Raw genomic sequence first — 15,488 nt, forward strand, 5'->3', positions numbered from 1 at the left:
TACAAACATGTCTGCCGTGTCTTGACTGTGAAAGAGCTCCAGTTAACAAAAATGGTTTAAAAAAATGCCGAAACCCGGGATTTTTCAGAGTTCCTACAAACTCTCCAGATTGAACCAGGGACCTTCAGATCTTCAGTCTGACGCTATCCAAACTGAGCAATTTCGACACGTTCATGTCCAGACTTAATCTGCTCGGGCTTAAATATGATGAATTTTTAATGAAAAAATTAAAAAGTGCCAAAATGGCAACCAAAGAAGGACTGCTCTTCCTCGCCATTGTTTTTGCGCAATAATCAAAACTTTGTTTTTGCGCAATAGTCGAGACTTTATCTAATTAAATCGGTAAGAACTTCTAGATTAAAAAAAAAGAGATTTTCCCATACCGGGAGTCGAACCCGGGCAGTCTGGGTGAAAACCAGAAATCCTAACCGCTAGACAATATGGGATACCTGCTCACCTTAGGAAATGTTTTCTTGATTAAATACAGCGCGAAGAATAGTATTATGATACGATGATGTTTTCTCCATAAATTTATCAAGCTCATATTTGTGCCATTCTTTACAAACATGTCTGCCGTGTCTTGACTGTGAAAGAGCTCCAGTTAACAAAAATGGTTTAAAAAAATGCCGAAACCCGGGATTTTTCAGAGTTCCTACAAACTCTCCGGATTGAACCAGGGACCTTCAGATCTTCAGTCTGACGCTCTCCCAACTGAGCTATTTCGGCACGTTCATGTCCAGACTTAGTCTGCCCAAGCTTAAATATGATGAATTTTGTATGAAAAAATAAAAAGTGCCAAAATGGCAACCAAAGAAGGACTGCTCTTCCTCGCAATTGTTTTTGCGCAATATTCAAAACTTTGTTTTTGCGCAATAGTCGAAACTTTATCTAATTAAATCGGTAAGAACTTCTAGATTAAAATAAAAGAAATTTTTCCGTACCGGAAGTCGAACCCTGGCAGTCTGGGTGAAAACCAGAAATCCTAACCGCTAGACCATATGGGATATTTGCTTAACCTAGGAAATGTTTTCTTGATTAAATACAGCGTGAAGAATAGTATTATGATACGATGATGTTTTCTCCATAAATTTATCAAGCTCATATTTGTGCCATTCTTTACAAACATGTCTACCGTGTCTTGACTGTGAAAGAGCTCCAGTCAACAAAAATGGTTTGAAGAATTGCCGAAAACCGGGATTTTTCAGAGTTCCCACAAACTCTCTGGATTGAACCAGGGACCTTCTGATCTTCAGTCTGACGCTCTCCCAACTGAGCTATTTCGGCACGTTCATGTCCAGACTTAGTCTGCTTTTGCTTAAATATGATGAATTTTGAATGAAAAAATAAAAAGTGCCAAAATGGCAACCAAAGAAGGACTGCTCTTCCTCGACATTTTTTGAGCAATAATCAAAACTTTGTTTTTGCGCAATAGTCGAAACTTTTTCTAATTAAATAGGTAAGAACTTCTAGATTAAAATAAAAGAGATTTTCCGTACCGGGAGTCGAACTCTGGCAGTCTGGGTGAAAACCAGAAATCCTAACCGCTAGACCATATGGGATATCTGCTCAACTTAGGAAATCGTTTCTTGCTTATTAACAGCGCGAAAAATAGTATCATGATACGATGATGTTTTCTCCATAAATTTATCAAGCTCATATTTGTACCATTCTTTACAAACATGTCTGCCGTGTCATGACTGTGAAAGAGCTACAGTCAACAAAAATGGTTTAAAGAAATGCCGAAACCCGGGAATGTTCAGAGTTCCTACAAACTCTCCGGATTGAACCAGGGACCTTCAGATCTTCAGTCTGACGCTCTCCCAACTGAGCTATTTCGGCAAGTTCATGTCCAGACTTTGTCTGCTCGGGCTTAAATATGATGAATTTTGTATTAAAAACTAAAAAGTGCGCAAAATGTCAAACAAAGAAGTACTGCTCTTCTTCGCCATTGTTTTTGCGCAATAATCAAAACTTTTTCTAATTATAAAAGTAAGACCTTCTAGATTTAAAAAAATGCATTTTTCCATTACCGTGAGTCGAACCCGGGCCGTCTGGGTGAAAACGAGAAATCCTAACCGCTAGACCATATGGGATATCTGCTCAACTTAGGAAATGTTTTCTTGATTAAATACAGCGCGAAGAATAGTATTATGATACGATGATGTTTTCTCCATAAATTTATCAAGCTCATATTTGTGCCATTCTTTACAAACATGTCTGCCGTGTCTTGACTGTGAAAGAGCTCCAGTTAACAAAAATGGTTTAAAAAAATGCCAAAACCCGGGATTTTTCAGATTTCCTACAAACACTCCAGATTGAACCAGGGACCTTCAGATCTTCAGTCTGACGCTATCCCAACTGAGCTATTTCGACACGTTCATGTCCAGACTTAGTCTGCTCGGGCTTAAATATGATGAATTTTGAATGAAAAAATTAAAAAGTGCCAAAATGGCAACCAAAGAAGGACTGCTCTTCCTCGCCATTGTTTTTGAGCAATAATCAAAACTTTGTTTTTGCGCAATAGTCGAGACTTTATCTAATTAAATCGGTAAGAACTTCTAGATTAAAATAAAAGAGATTTTCCCATACCGGGAGTCGAACCCGGGCCGTCTGTGTGAAAACCAGAAATCCTAACCGCTAGACCATATGGGATACCTGCTCACCTTAGGAAATGTTTTCTTGATTAAATACAGCGCGAAGAATAGTATTATGATACGATGATGTTTTCTCCATAAATTTATCAAGCTCATATTTGTGCCATTCTTTACAAACATGTCTGCCGTGTCTTGACAGTGAAAGAGCTCCAGTTAACAAAAATGGTTTAAAAAAATGCCGGAACCCGGGATTTTTCAGAGTTGCTACAAACTCTCCGGATTGAACCAGGGACCTTCAGATCTTCAGTCTGACGCTCTCCCAACTGAGCTATTTCGGCACGTTTATGTCCAAACTTAGTCTGCTCGGGCTTAAATATGATGAATTTTGTATGAAAAAAATAAAAAGTGCGCAAAATGGCTACCAAAGAAGGACTGCTCTTCCTCGCCATTGTTTTTGCGCAATAATCAAAACTTTATCTAATTATAAAAGTAAGAACTTCTAGATTTAAAAAAATGCATTTTTTCCCATACCGGGAGTCAAACCCTGGCAGTCTGGGTTAAAACCAGAAATCCTAACCGCTAGACCATATGGGATATCTGCTCACCTTAGGAAATGTTTTCTTGATTAAATACAGCGCGAAGAATAGTATTATGATACGATGATGTTTTCTCCATAAATTTATCAAGCTCATATTTGTACCATTCTTTACAAACATGTCTGCCGTGTCTTGACTGTGAAAGAGCTACAGTCAACAAAAATGGTTTAAAGAAATGCCGAAACCCGGGAATGTTCAGAGTTCCTACAAACTCTCCGGATTGAACCAGGGACCTTCAGATCTTCAGTCTGACGCTCTCCCAACTGAGCTATTTCGGCAAGTTCATGTCCAGACTTTGTCTGCTTTTGCTTAAATATGATGAATTTTGTATGAAAAACTAAAAAGTGCGCAAAATGTCAAACAAAGAAGGACTGCTCTTCTTCGCCATTGTTTTTGCGCAATAATCAAAACTTTTTCTAATTATAAAAGTAAGACCTTCTAGATTTAAAAAAAATGCACTTTCCCCATACCTGGAGTCGAACCCGGGCCGTCTGGGTGAAAACAAGAAATCCGAACCGCTAGACCATATGGGATATCTGCTCAACTTAGGAAATGTTTTCTTGCTTATTAACAGCGCGAAGAATAGTATCATGATACGATGATGTTTTCTCCATAAATTTATTAAGCTCATATATGTGCCATACTCTACAAACATGTCTGCCGTGTCTTGACTGTGAAAGAGCTCCAGTTAACAAAAATGGTTTAAAAAAATGCCGAAACCCGGGATTTTTCAGAGTTCCTACAAACTCTCCGGATTGAACCAGGAACCTTCAGATCTTCAGTCTGACGCTCTCCCAACTGAGCTATTTCGGCATGTTCATGTCCACACTTAGTCTGCTCGGGCTTAAATATGATGAATTTTGAATGAAAAAATAAATAGTGCGCAAAATGGCAAACAAAGAAGAACTGCTTTTCTTCGCCATTGCTTTTGCGCAAAAATCAAAATTTTATCTAATTATAAAAGTAAGACCTTCTAGATTTAAAAAAATGTATTTTTTTTTCATACCGGGAGTCGAACCCGGGCCGTCTGGGTGAAAACCAGAAATCCTAACCGCTAAACCATATGGGATATCTGCTCACCTTAGGAAATGTTTTCTTGATTAAATACAGCGCGAAGAATAGTATTATGATACGATGATGTTTTCTCCATAAATTTATCAAGCTCATATTTGTACCATTCTTTACAAACATGTCTGCCGTGTCTTGACTGTGAAAGAGCTACAGTCAACAAAAATGGTTAAAAGAAATGCCAAAACCCGGGAATGTTCAGAGTTCCTACAAACTCTCCGGATTGAACCAGGGACCTTCAGATCTTCAGTCTGACGCTCTCCCAACTGAGCTATTCCGGCACGTTCATGTCCAGACTTCGTCTGCTCGGGCTTAAATATGATGAATTTTGTATGAAAAAATAAAAAGTGCGCAAAATGTCAAATAAAGAAGGACTGCTCTTCTTCGCCATTTTTTTTGCGCAATAATCAAAACTTTATCTAATTATAAAAGTAAGAACTTCTAGATTTAAAAAAAATGCATTTTTTCCCATACCGGGAGTAGAACCATGGCAGTCTGGGTGAAAACCAGACATCCTAACCGCTAGACCATATGGGATATCTGCTCACCTTAGGAAATGTTTTCTTGATTAAATACAGCGCGAAGAATAGTATTATGATACGATGATGTTTTCTCCATAAATTTATCAAGCTCATATTTGTACCATTCTTTACAAACATGTCTGCCGTGTCTTGACTGTGAAAGAGCTACAGTCAACAAAAATGGTTTAAAGAAATGCCAAAACCCGGGAATGTTCAGAGTTCCTACAAACTCTCCAGATTGAACCAGGAACCTTCAGATCTTCAGTCTGACGCTCTCCCAACTGAGCTATTTTGGCACGTTCATGTCCAGACTTCGTCTGCTCGGGCTTAAATATGATGAATTTTGTATGAAAAAATAAAAAGTGCGCAAAATGTCAAATAAAGAAGGACTGCTCTTCTTCGCCATTGTTTTTGCGCAATAATCAAAACTTTATCTAATTATAAAAGTAAGACCTTCTAGATTTAAAAAAATGCATTTTTCCCATACCGGGAGTAGAACCCGTGACGTCTGGGTAAAAACCAGAAATCCTAACCGCTAGACCATATGGGATACCTGCTCACCTTAGGAAATGTTTTCTTGATTAAATACAGCGCGAAGAATAGTATTATGATACGATGATGTTTTCTCCATAAATTTATGAAGCTCATATTTGTGCCATTCTTTACAAACATGTCTGCCGCGTCTTGACTGTGAAAGAGCTCCAGTCAACAAAAATGGTTTAAAAAATGCCAAAACCCGGGATTTTTCAGAGTTCCTACAAACTCTCCGGATTGAACCAGGGACATTCAGATCTTCAGTCTGACGCTCTCCCAACTGAGCTATTTCGGCACGTTCATGTCCACACTTAGTCGGCTCGGGCTTAAATATGATGAATTTTGAATGAAAAAATAAAAAGTGAAAAAATGGCATTCAAAGAAAGCCTGCTCTTCCTCGCCATTGTTTTATGCGCAATATTCAAAACTTTGTTTTTGCGCAATAGTGGAAACTTTATCTAATTAAATCGGTAAGTCTGACGCTCTCCCAACTGAGCTATTTCGGCAAGTTCATGTCCAGACTTCGTCTGCTCGGGCTTAAATATGATGAATTTTGTATGAAAAACTAAAAAGTGCGCAAAATGTCAAACAAAGAAGGACTGCTCTTCTTCGCCATTGTTTTTGCGCAATAATCAAAACTTTTTCTAATTATAAAAGTAAGACCTTCTAGATTTAAAAAAATGCATTTTTCCAATACCGGGAGTCGAACCCGGGCCGTCTGGGTGAAAACCAGAGATCCTAACCGCTAGACCATATGGGATACCTGCTCACCTTAGGAAATGTTTTCTTGCTTATTAACAGCGCGAAAGAATAGTATCATGATACGATGACGTTTTCTCCATCAATTTATTAAGCTCATATATGTGCCATACTTTACAAACATGTCTGCCGTGTCTTGACTGTGAAAGAGCTCCAGTTAACAAAAATGGTTTAAAAAAATGCCGAAACCCGGGATTTTTCAGAGTTCCTACAAACTCTCCGGATTGAACCAGGGACCTTCAGATCTTCAGTCTGACGCTCTCCCAACTGAGCTATTTCGGCACGTTCATGTCCACACTTAGTCTGCTCGGGCTTAAATATTATGAATTTTGAATGAAAAAATAAAAAGTGCCAAAATGGCAACCAAAGAAAGACTGCTCTTCCTCGCCATTGTTTTTTGCGCAATATTCAAAACTTTGTTTTTGCGCAATAGTGGAAACTTTATCTAATTAAATCGGTAAGTCTGACGCTCTCCCAACTGAGCTATTTCGGCACGTTCATGTCCAGACTTAGTCTGCTCGGGCTTAAATATGATGAATTTTGAATGAAAAAATAAAAAGTGCCAAAATGGCAACCAAAGAAAGACTGCTCTTCCTCGCCATTGTTTTCTGCGCAATATTCAAAACTTTGTTTTTGCGCAATAGTCTAAACTTTATCTAATTAAATCGGTAAGAACTTCTAGATTAAAATAAAAGAGATTTTCCCGTACCGGGAGTCGAACCCTGGCAGTCTGGGTGAAAACCAGAAATCCTAACCGCTAGACCATATGGGATATCTGCTCAACTTAGGAAATGTTTTCTTGCTTATTAACAGCGCGAAGAATAGTATCATGATACGGTGATGTTTTCTCCATAAATTTATTTATCTCATATTTGTGCCATTCTTTACAAACATGTCTGCCGTGTCTTGACTGTGAAAATCTACAGTCAACAAAAATGGTTTAAAAAAATGCCGAAACCCGGGATTTTTCAGAGTTCCTACAAACTTTCCTGATTGCACCAAGGACCTTCAGATCTTCAGTCTGACGCGCTCCCAACTGAGCTATTTCGGCACGTTCATATCTAGCCTAAGTTTTCTTTGGCTTAAATATGATGAATTTTGAATGAAAAAATAAAAAGTGCCAAATTGGCAACCAAAGAAGGACTGCTCTTCCTCGCCATTGTTTTTGCGCAATAATCAAATCTTTGTTTTTGCGCAATAGTGGAAACTTTTTCCAATTAAATAGGTAAGAACTTCTAGATTAAAATAAAAGAGATTTTCCCGTAGCGGGAGTCGAACCCTGGCAGTCTGGGTGAAAACCAGAAATCCTAAACGCTGAACCATATGGGATATCTGCTCAACTTAGGAAATGTTTTCTTGCTTATTAACAGCGCGAAGAATAGTATCATGATACGATGATGTTTTCTCCATAAATTTATTAAGCAAATATTTTTGCAATTCTTTACAAACATGTCTGCCGTGTCTTGACTGTGAAAGAGCTCCACTTAACAAAAATGGTTTCAAAAATGCCGAAACCCGGGATTTTTCAGAGTTCCTACAAACTCTCCGGATTGAACCAGGGACCTTCAGATCTTCAGTCTAACGCTCTCCCAACTGAGCTATTTCGGCACGTTCATGTCCAGACTTCGTCTGCTCGGGCTTAAATATGATGAATTTTGTATGAAAAAATAAAAAGTGCGCAAAATGTCAAACAAAGAAGGACTGCTCTTCTTCGACATTGTTTTTGCGCAATAATCAAAACCTTATCTAATTATAGAAGTAAGACCTTCTAGATTTAAAAAAATGTATTTTTTCCCATACCGGGAGTCAAACCCGGACAGTCTGGGTGAAAACCAGAAATCCTAACCGCTAGACCATATGGGATATCTGCTCACCTTAGGAAATGTTTTCTTGATTAAATACAGCGCGAAGAATAGTATTGTGATACGATGATGTTTTCTCCATAAATTAATCAAGCTCATATTTGTACCATTCTTTACAAACATGTCTGCCGTGTCTTGACTGTGAAAGAGCTCCAGTTAACAAAAATGGTTTAAAAAATGCAGAAACCCGGGATTTTTCAGAGTTCCTACAAACTCTCCGAATTGAACCAGGGACCTACAGATCTTCAGTCTGACGCTCTCCCAACTGAGCTATTTCGGCACGTTCATGTCCAGACTTCGTCTGCTCGGGCTTAAATATGATGAATTTTGTATGAAAAAATAAAAATGCGCAAAATGTCTTCCAAAGAAGGACTGCACTTCCTCGCAATTGTTTTTGCGCAATATTCAAAACTTTGCTTTTGCGCAATAGTCGAAACTTTATCTAATTAAATCGGTAAGAACTTCTAGATTAAAATAAAAGAGATTTTCCGTACCGGGAGTCGAACTCTGGCAGTCTGGGTGAAAACCAGAAATCCTAACCGCTAGACCATATGGGATATCTGCTCAATTTAGGAAATCGTTTCTTGCTTATTAACAGCGCGAAGAATAGTATCATGATACGATGAGGTTTTCTCCATAAATTTATCAAGCTCATATTTGTGCCATACTTTAAAAACATGTCTGCCGTGTCTTGACTGTCAAAGAGCTCCAGTCAACAAAAATGGTTTAAAAATATGCCGAAACCGGGGATTTTTCAGAGTTCCTACAAACTCTCCGGATTGAACCAGGGACCATCAGATCTTCAGTCTGACGCTCTCCCAACTGCGCTATTTCGGCACGTTCATGTTCAGACTTAGTCTGCTCGGGCTTAAATATGATGAATTTTGTAAAAAAAAAAAGTGCGCAAAATGTCAAACAAAGAAGGACTGCTCTTCCTCGCCATTGTTTTTGCGCAATAATCAAAACTTTATCTAATTATAAAAGTAAGTACTTCTAGATTTAAAAAAATGCATTTTTCCCATACCGGGAGTCGAACCCGGGCAGTCTAGGTGAAAACCAGAAATCCTAACCGCTATACCATATGGGATATCTGTTCACCTTGGGAAATGTTTTCTTGATTAAATACAGCGCGAAGAATAGTATTATGATACGATGATGTTTTCTCCATAAATTTATCAAGCTCATATTTGTGCCATTCTTTACAAACATGTCTGCCGTGTCTTGACTGTGAAAGAGCTCCAGTTAACAAAAATGGTTTAAAAAAATGCCGAAACCCGGGATTTTTCAGAGTTCCTACAAACTCTCCAGATTGAACCAGGGACCTTCAGATCTTCAGTCTGACGCTATCCCAACTGAGCTATTACGACACGTTCATGTCCAGACTTAGTCTGCTCGGGCTTGAATATGATGAATTTTGAATGAAAAAATTAAAAAGTGCCAAAATGGCAACCAAAGAAGGACTGCTCTTCCTCGCCATTGTTTTTGCGCAATAATCAAAACTTTGTTTTTGCGCAAAAGTCGAGACTTTATCTAATTAAATCGGTAAGAACTTCTAGATTAAAAAAAAAGAGATTTTCCCATACCGGGAGTCGAACCCGGGCCGTCTGGGTGAAAAACCGAAATCCTAACCGCTAGACCATATGGGATACCTGCTCACCTTAGGAAATGTTTTCTTGATTAAATACAGCGCGAAGAATCGTATTATGATACGATGATGTTTTCTCCATAAATTTATCAAGCTCATATTTGTGCCATTCTTTACAAACATGTCTGCCGTGTCTTGACAGTGAAAGAGCTCCAGTTAACAAAAATGGTTTAAAAAAATGCCGGAACCCGGGATTTTTCAGAGTTTCTACAAACTCTCCGGATTGAACCAGGGACCTTCAGATCTTTAGTCTGACGCTCTCCCAACTGAGCTATTTCGGCACGTTTATGTCCAGACTTAGTCTGCTCGGGCTTAAATATGATGAATTTTGTATGAAAAAATAAAAAGTGCGCAAAATGGCTACCAAAGAAGGACTGCTCTTCCTCGCCATTGTTTTTGCTCAATAATCAAAACTTTATCTGATTATAAAAGTAAGAACTTCTAGATTTAAAAAAATGCATTTGTTCCCATACCGGGAGTCGAACCCTGGCAGTCTGTGTGAAAACCAGAAATCCTAACCGCTAGATCATATGGGATATCTGCTCACCTTAGGAAATGTTTTCTTGATTAAATACAGCGCGAAGAATAGTATTATGATACGATGATGTTTTCTCCATAAATTTATCAAGCTCATATTTGTGCCATTCTTTACAAACATGTCTGCCGTGTCTTGACTGTGAAAGAGCTCCAGTTAACAAAAATGGTTTAAAAAAATGCCGAAACCCGGGATTTTTCAGAGTTCCTACAAACTCTCCAGATTGAACCAGGGACCTTCAGATCTTCAGTCTGACGCTATCCCAACTGAGCTATTTCGACACGTTCATGTCCAGACTTAGTCTGCTCGGGCTTAAATATGATGAATTTTGAATGAAAAAATTAAAAAGTGCCAAAATGGCAACCAAAGAAGGACTGCTCTTCCTCGCCATTGTTTTTGCGCAATAATCAAAACTTTGTTTTTGCGCAATAGTCGAGACTTTATCTAATTAAATCGGTAAGAACTTCTAGATTAAAATAAAAGAGATTTTCCCATACCGGGAGTAGAACCCGGGCCGTCTGGGTGAAAACCAGAAATCCTAACCGCTAGACCATATGGGATACCTGCTCACCTTAGGAAATGTTTTCTTGATTAAATACATTGCGAAGAATAGTATTATGATACGATGATGTTTTCTCCATAAATTTATCAAGCTCATATTTGTGCCATTCTTTACAAACATGTCTGCCGTGTCTTGACAGTGAAAGAGCTCCAGTTAACAAAAATGGTTTAAAAAAATGCCGGAACCCGGGATTTTTCAGAGTTGCTACAAACTCTCCGGATTGAACCAGGGACCTTCAGATCTTCAGTCTGACGCTCTCCCAACTGAGCTATTTCGGCACGTTTATGTCCAAACTTAGTCTGCTCGGGCTTAAATATGATGATTATTGTATAGAAAAATAAAAAGTGCGCAAAATGGCTACCAAAGAAGGACTGCTCTTCCTCGCCGTTGTTTTCGCGCAATAATCAAAACTTTATCTAATTATAAAAGCAAGAACTTCTAGATTTAAAAAAAATGCATTTTTTCCCATACCGGGAGTCGAACCCTGGCAGTCTGGTTGAAAACCAGAAATCCTAACCGCTAGACCATATGGGATATCTGCTCACCTTAGGAAATGTTTTCTTGATTAAATACAGCGCGAAGAATAGTATTATGATACGATGATGTTTTCTCCATAAATTTATCAAGCTCATATTTGTACCATTCTTTACAAACATGTCTGCCGTGTCTTGACTGTGAAAGAGTTCCAGTCAACAAAAATGGTTTAAAAATAATGCCGAAACCCGGGATTTTTCAGAGTTCCTACAAACTCTCCGGATTGAACCAGGGACCTTCAGACCTTCAGTCTGACGCTATCCCAAATGCGCTATGTCGGCACGTTCATGTCCAGCCTTAGTCTGCTCGGGCTTAAATATGATGAATTCTGAATGAAAAAACTAAAAAGTGCGTAAAATTGCAACCAAAGAAGGACTGCTCTTCCTCGCCATTGTTTTTGCGCAAAAATCAAAACTTTTTCTAATTATGAAAGTAAGACCTTCTAGATTTAAAAAAATGCATTTTTCCCATACCGGGAGTCGAACCCGTGCAGTCTGGGTGAAAACCAGAAATCCTAACCGCTAGTCCATATGGGATATCTGCTCACCTTAGGAAATGTTTTCTTGATTAAATACAGCGCGAAGAATGGTATTATGATACGATGATGTTTTCTCCATAAATTTATCAAGCTCATATTTGTGCCATTCTTTACAAACATGTCTGCCGTGTCTTGACTGTGAAAGAGCTCCAGTTAACAAAAATGGTTTAAAAAAATGCCGAAACCCGGGATTTTTCAGAGTTCCTACAAACTCTCCAGATTGAACCAGGGACCTTCAGATCTTCAGTCTGACGCTATCCAAACTGAGCAATTTCGACACGTTCATGTCCAGACTTAATCTGCTCGGGCTTAAATATGATGAATTTTTAATGAAAAAATTAAAAAGTGCCAAAATGGCAACCAAAGAAGGACTGCTCTTCCTCGCCATTGTTTTTGCGCAATAATCAAAACTTTGTTTTTGCGCAATAGTCGAGACTTTATCTAATTAAATCGGTAAGAACTTCTAGATTAAAAAAAAAGAGATTTTCCCATACCGGGAGTCGAACCCGGGCAGTCTGGGTGAAAACCAGAAATCCTAACCGCTAGACAATATGGGATACCTGCTCACCTTAGGAAATGTTTTCTTGATTAAATACAGCGCGAAGAATAGTATTATGATACGATGATGTTTTCTCCATAAATTTATCAAGCTCATATTTGTGCCATTCTTTACAAACATGTCTGCCGTGTCTTGACTGTGAAAGAGCTCCAGTTAACAAAAATGGTTTAAAAAAATGCCGAAACCCGGGATTTTTCAGAGTTCCTACAAACTCTCCGGATTGAACCAGGGACCTTCAGATCTTCAGTCTGACGCTCTCCCAACTGAGCTATTTCGGCACGTTCATGTCCAGACTTAGTCTGCCCAAGCTTAAATATGATGAATTTTGTATGAAAAAATAAAAAGTGCCAAAATGGCAACCAAAGAAGGACTGCTCTTCCTCGCAATTGTTTTTGCGCAATATTCAAAACTTTGTTTTTGCGCAATAGTCGAAACTTTATCTAATTAAATCGGTAAGAACTTCTAGATTAAAATAAAAGAAATTTTTCCGTACCGGAAGTCGAACCCTGGCAGTCTGGGTGAAAACCAGAAATCCTAACCGCTAGACCATATGGGATATTTGCTTAACCTAGGAAATGTTTTCTTGATTAAATACAGCGTGAAGAATAGTATTATGATACGATGATGTTTTCTCCATAAATTTATCAAGCTCATATTTGTGCCATTCTTTACAAACATGTCTACCGTGTCTTGACTGTGAAAGAGCTCCAGTCAACAAAAATGGTTTGAAGAATTGCCGAAAACCGGGATTTTTCAGAGTTCCCACAAACTCTCTGGATTGAACCAGGGACCTTCTGATCTTCAGTCTGACGCTCTCCCAACTGAGCTATTTCGGCACGTTCATGTCCAGACTTAGTCTGCTTTTGCTTAAATATGATGAATTTTGAATGAAAAAATAAAAAGTGCCAAAATGGCAACCAAAGAAGGACTGCTCTTCCTCGACATTTTTTGAGCAATAATCAAAACTTTGTTTTTGCGCAATAGTCGAAACTTTTTCTAATTAAATAGGTAAGAACTTCTAGATTAAAATAAAAGAGATTTTCCGTACCGGGAGTCGAACTCTGGCAGTCTGGGTGAAAACCAGAAATCCTAACCGCTAGACCATATGGGATATCTGCTCAACTTAGGAAATCGTTTCTTGCTTATTAACAGCGCGAAAAATAGTATCATGATACGATGATGTTTTCTCCATAAATTTATCAAGCTCATATTTGTACCATTCTTTACAAACATGTCTGCCGTGTCATGACTGTGAAAGAGCTACAGTCAACAAAAATGGTTTAAAGAAATGCCGAAACCCGGGAATGTTCAGAGTTCCTACAAACTCTCCGGATTGAACCAGGGACCTTCAGATCTTCAGTCTGACGCTCTCCCAACTGAGCTATTTCGGCAAGTTCATGTCCAGACTTTGTCTGCTCGGGCTTAAATATGATGAATTTTGTATTAAAAACTAAAAAGTGCGCAAAATGTCAAACAAAGAAGTACTGCTCTTCTTCGCCATTGTTTTTGCGCAATAATCAAAACTTTTTCTAATTATAAAAGTAAGACCTTCTAGATTTAAAAAAATGCATTTTTCCATTACCGTGAGTCGAACCCGGGCCGTCTGGGTGAAAACGAGAAATCCTAACCGCTAGACCATATGGGATATCTGCTCAACTTAGGAAATGTTTTCTTGATTAAATACAGCGCGAAGAATAGTATTATGATACGATGATGTTTTCTCCATAAATTTATCAAGCTCATATTTGTGCCATTCTTTACAAACATGTCTGCCGTGTCTTGACTGTGAAAGAGCTCCAGTTAACAAAAATGGTTTAAAAAAATGCCAAAACCCGGGATTTTTCAGATTTCCTACAAACACTCCAGATTGAACCAGGGACCTTCAGATCTTCAGTCTGACGCTATCCCAACTGAGCTATTTCGACACGTTCATGTCCAGACTTAGTCTGCTCGGGCTTAAATATGATGAATTTTGAATGAAAAAATTAAAAAGTGCCAAAATGGCAACCAAAGAAGGACTGCTCTTCCTCGCCATTGTTTTTGAGCAATAATCAAAACTTTGTTTTTGCGCAATAGTCGAGACTTTATCTAATTAAATCGGTAAGAACTTCTAGATTAAAATAAAAGAGATTTTCCCATACCGGGAGTCGAACCCGGGCCGTCTGTGTGAAAACCAGAAATCCTAACCGCTAGACCATATGGGATACCTGCTCACCTTAGGAAATGTTTTCTTGATTAAATACAGCGCGAAGAATAGTATTATGATACGATGATGTTTTCTCCATAAATTTATCAAGCTCATATTTGTGCCATTCTTTACAAACATGTCTGCCGTGTCTTGACAGTGAAAGAGCTCCAGTTAACAAAAATGGTTTAAAAAAATGCCGGAACCCGGGATTTTTCAGAGTTGCTACAAACTCTCCGGATTGAACCAGGGACCTTCAGATCTTCAGTCTGACGCTCTCCCAACTGAGCTATTTCGGCACGTTTATGTCCAAACTTAGTCTGCTCGGGCTTAAATATGATGAATTTTGTATGAAAAAAATAAAAAGTGCGCAAAATGGCTACCAAAGAAGGACTGCTCTTCCTCGCCATTGTTTTTGCGCAATAATCAAAACTTTATCTAATTATAAAAGTAAGAACTTCTAGATTTAAAAAAATGCATTTTTTCCCATACCGGGAGTCAAACCCTGGCAGTCTGGGTGAAAACCAGAAATCCTAACCGCTAGACCATATGGGATATCTGCTCACCTTAGGAAATGTTTTCTTGATTAAATACAGCGCGAAGAATAGTATTATGATACGATGATGTTTTCTCCATAAATTTATCAAGCTCATATTTGTACCATTCTTTACAAACATGTCTGCCGTGTCTTGACTGTGAAAGAGCTACAGTCAACAAAAATGGTTTAAAGAAATGCCGAAACCCGGGAATGTTCAGAGTTCCTACAAACTCTCCGGATTGAACCAGGGACCTTCAGATCTTCAGTCTGACGCTCTCCCAACTGAGCTATTTCGGCAAGTTCATGTCCAGACTTTGTCTGCTTTTGCTTAAATATGATGAATTTTGTATGAAAAACTAAAAAGTGCGCAAAATGTCAAACAAAGAAGGACTGCTCTTCTTCGCCATTGTTTTTGCGCAATAATCAAAACTTTTTCTAATTATAAAAGTAAGACCTTC

At 38.4% G+C, this 15,488-nt stretch overlaps 27 non-coding genes across 27 annotated transcripts; all 27 read right to left on the minus strand.

Moving 5' to 3' along the window:
• Positions 1 to 374: 374 nt before the first annotated feature.
• Positions 375 to 446, minus strand: Trnae-uuc. The gene has a single exon. It is a non-coding gene; the product is annotated as a tRNA-Glu (tRNA).
• Positions 447 to 624: 178 nt separating this feature from the next.
• On the minus strand, positions 625 to 726 carry Trnaf-gaa. Its single transcript has one exon. It is a non-coding gene; the product is annotated as a tRNA-Phe (tRNA).
• A 456-nt stretch (positions 727 to 1,182) lies between these two features.
• On the minus strand, positions 1,183 to 1,284 carry Trnaf-gaa. Its single transcript has one exon. It is a non-coding gene; the product is annotated as a tRNA-Phe (tRNA).
• Positions 1,285 to 1,737: 453 nt separating this feature from the next.
• Trnaf-gaa lies at positions 1,738 to 1,839 on the minus strand. Its single transcript has one exon. It is a non-coding gene; the product is annotated as a tRNA-Phe (tRNA).
• A 432-nt stretch (positions 1,840 to 2,271) lies between these two features.
• Positions 2,272 to 2,373, minus strand: Trnaf-gaa. Its single transcript has one exon. It is a non-coding gene; the product is annotated as a tRNA-Phe (tRNA).
• A 207-nt stretch (positions 2,374 to 2,580) lies between these two features.
• Positions 2,581 to 2,652, minus strand: Trnae-uuc. Its single transcript has one exon. It is a non-coding gene; the product is annotated as a tRNA-Glu (tRNA).
• Positions 2,653 to 2,830: 178 nt separating this feature from the next.
• On the minus strand, positions 2,831 to 2,932 carry Trnaf-gaa. The gene has a single exon. It is a non-coding gene; the product is annotated as a tRNA-Phe (tRNA).
• Positions 2,933 to 3,366: 434 nt separating this feature from the next.
• On the minus strand, positions 3,367 to 3,468 carry Trnaf-gaa. Its single transcript has one exon. It is a non-coding gene; the product is annotated as a tRNA-Phe (tRNA).
• A 433-nt stretch (positions 3,469 to 3,901) lies between these two features.
• Positions 3,902 to 4,003, minus strand: Trnaf-gaa. The gene has a single exon. It is a non-coding gene; the product is annotated as a tRNA-Phe (tRNA).
• A 434-nt stretch (positions 4,004 to 4,437) lies between these two features.
• Trnaf-gaa lies at positions 4,438 to 4,539 on the minus strand. Its single transcript has one exon. It is a non-coding gene; the product is annotated as a tRNA-Phe (tRNA).
• Positions 4,540 to 4,973: 434 nt separating this feature from the next.
• Positions 4,974 to 5,075, minus strand: Trnaf-gaa. The gene has a single exon. It is a non-coding gene; the product is annotated as a tRNA-Phe (tRNA).
• A 431-nt stretch (positions 5,076 to 5,506) lies between these two features.
• On the minus strand, positions 5,507 to 5,608 carry Trnaf-gaa. The gene has a single exon. It is a non-coding gene; the product is annotated as a tRNA-Phe (tRNA).
• Positions 5,609 to 6,001: 393 nt separating this feature from the next.
• On the minus strand, positions 6,002 to 6,073 carry Trnae-uuc. Its single transcript has one exon. It is a non-coding gene; the product is annotated as a tRNA-Glu (tRNA).
• A 179-nt stretch (positions 6,074 to 6,252) lies between these two features.
• On the minus strand, positions 6,253 to 6,354 carry Trnaf-gaa. Its single transcript has one exon. It is a non-coding gene; the product is annotated as a tRNA-Phe (tRNA).
• Positions 6,355 to 6,772: 418 nt separating this feature from the next.
• Trnae-uuc lies at positions 6,773 to 6,844 on the minus strand. The gene has a single exon. It is a non-coding gene; the product is annotated as a tRNA-Glu (tRNA).
• Positions 6,845 to 7,578: 734 nt separating this feature from the next.
• On the minus strand, positions 7,579 to 7,680 carry Trnaf-gaa. Its single transcript has one exon. It is a non-coding gene; the product is annotated as a tRNA-Phe (tRNA).
• A 183-nt stretch (positions 7,681 to 7,863) lies between these two features.
• Positions 7,864 to 7,935, minus strand: Trnae-uuc. The gene has a single exon. It is a non-coding gene; the product is annotated as a tRNA-Glu (tRNA).
• Positions 7,936 to 9,758: 1,823 nt separating this feature from the next.
• Trnaf-aaa lies at positions 9,759 to 9,860 on the minus strand. The gene has a single exon. It is a non-coding gene; the product is annotated as a tRNA-Phe (tRNA).
• A 433-nt stretch (positions 9,861 to 10,293) lies between these two features.
• Trnaf-gaa lies at positions 10,294 to 10,395 on the minus strand. Its single transcript has one exon. It is a non-coding gene; the product is annotated as a tRNA-Phe (tRNA).
• A 207-nt stretch (positions 10,396 to 10,602) lies between these two features.
• Positions 10,603 to 10,674, minus strand: Trnae-uuc. The gene has a single exon. It is a non-coding gene; the product is annotated as a tRNA-Glu (tRNA).
• A 178-nt stretch (positions 10,675 to 10,852) lies between these two features.
• Positions 10,853 to 10,954, minus strand: Trnaf-gaa. The gene has a single exon. It is a non-coding gene; the product is annotated as a tRNA-Phe (tRNA).
• A 184-nt stretch (positions 10,955 to 11,138) lies between these two features.
• On the minus strand, positions 11,139 to 11,210 carry Trnae-uuc. Its single transcript has one exon. It is a non-coding gene; the product is annotated as a tRNA-Glu (tRNA).
• A 1,023-nt stretch (positions 11,211 to 12,233) lies between these two features.
• Trnae-uuc lies at positions 12,234 to 12,305 on the minus strand. The gene has a single exon. It is a non-coding gene; the product is annotated as a tRNA-Glu (tRNA).
• A 178-nt stretch (positions 12,306 to 12,483) lies between these two features.
• On the minus strand, positions 12,484 to 12,585 carry Trnaf-gaa. Its single transcript has one exon. It is a non-coding gene; the product is annotated as a tRNA-Phe (tRNA).
• A 1,011-nt stretch (positions 12,586 to 13,596) lies between these two features.
• On the minus strand, positions 13,597 to 13,698 carry Trnaf-gaa. Its single transcript has one exon. It is a non-coding gene; the product is annotated as a tRNA-Phe (tRNA).
• Positions 13,699 to 14,130: 432 nt separating this feature from the next.
• Trnaf-gaa lies at positions 14,131 to 14,232 on the minus strand. Its single transcript has one exon. It is a non-coding gene; the product is annotated as a tRNA-Phe (tRNA).
• Positions 14,233 to 14,439: 207 nt separating this feature from the next.
• On the minus strand, positions 14,440 to 14,511 carry Trnae-uuc. The gene has a single exon. It is a non-coding gene; the product is annotated as a tRNA-Glu (tRNA).
• Between the last annotated feature and the right edge of the window lie 977 nt (positions 14,512 to 15,488).

The sequence above is a fragment of the Nematostella vectensis genome, chromosome 11 (genome assembly GCF_932526225.1).
Source record: "Nematostella vectensis chromosome 11, jaNemVect1.1, whole genome shotgun sequence".
Lineage (NCBI taxonomy): Eukaryota > Metazoa > Cnidaria > Anthozoa > Actiniaria > Edwardsiidae > Nematostella > Nematostella vectensis.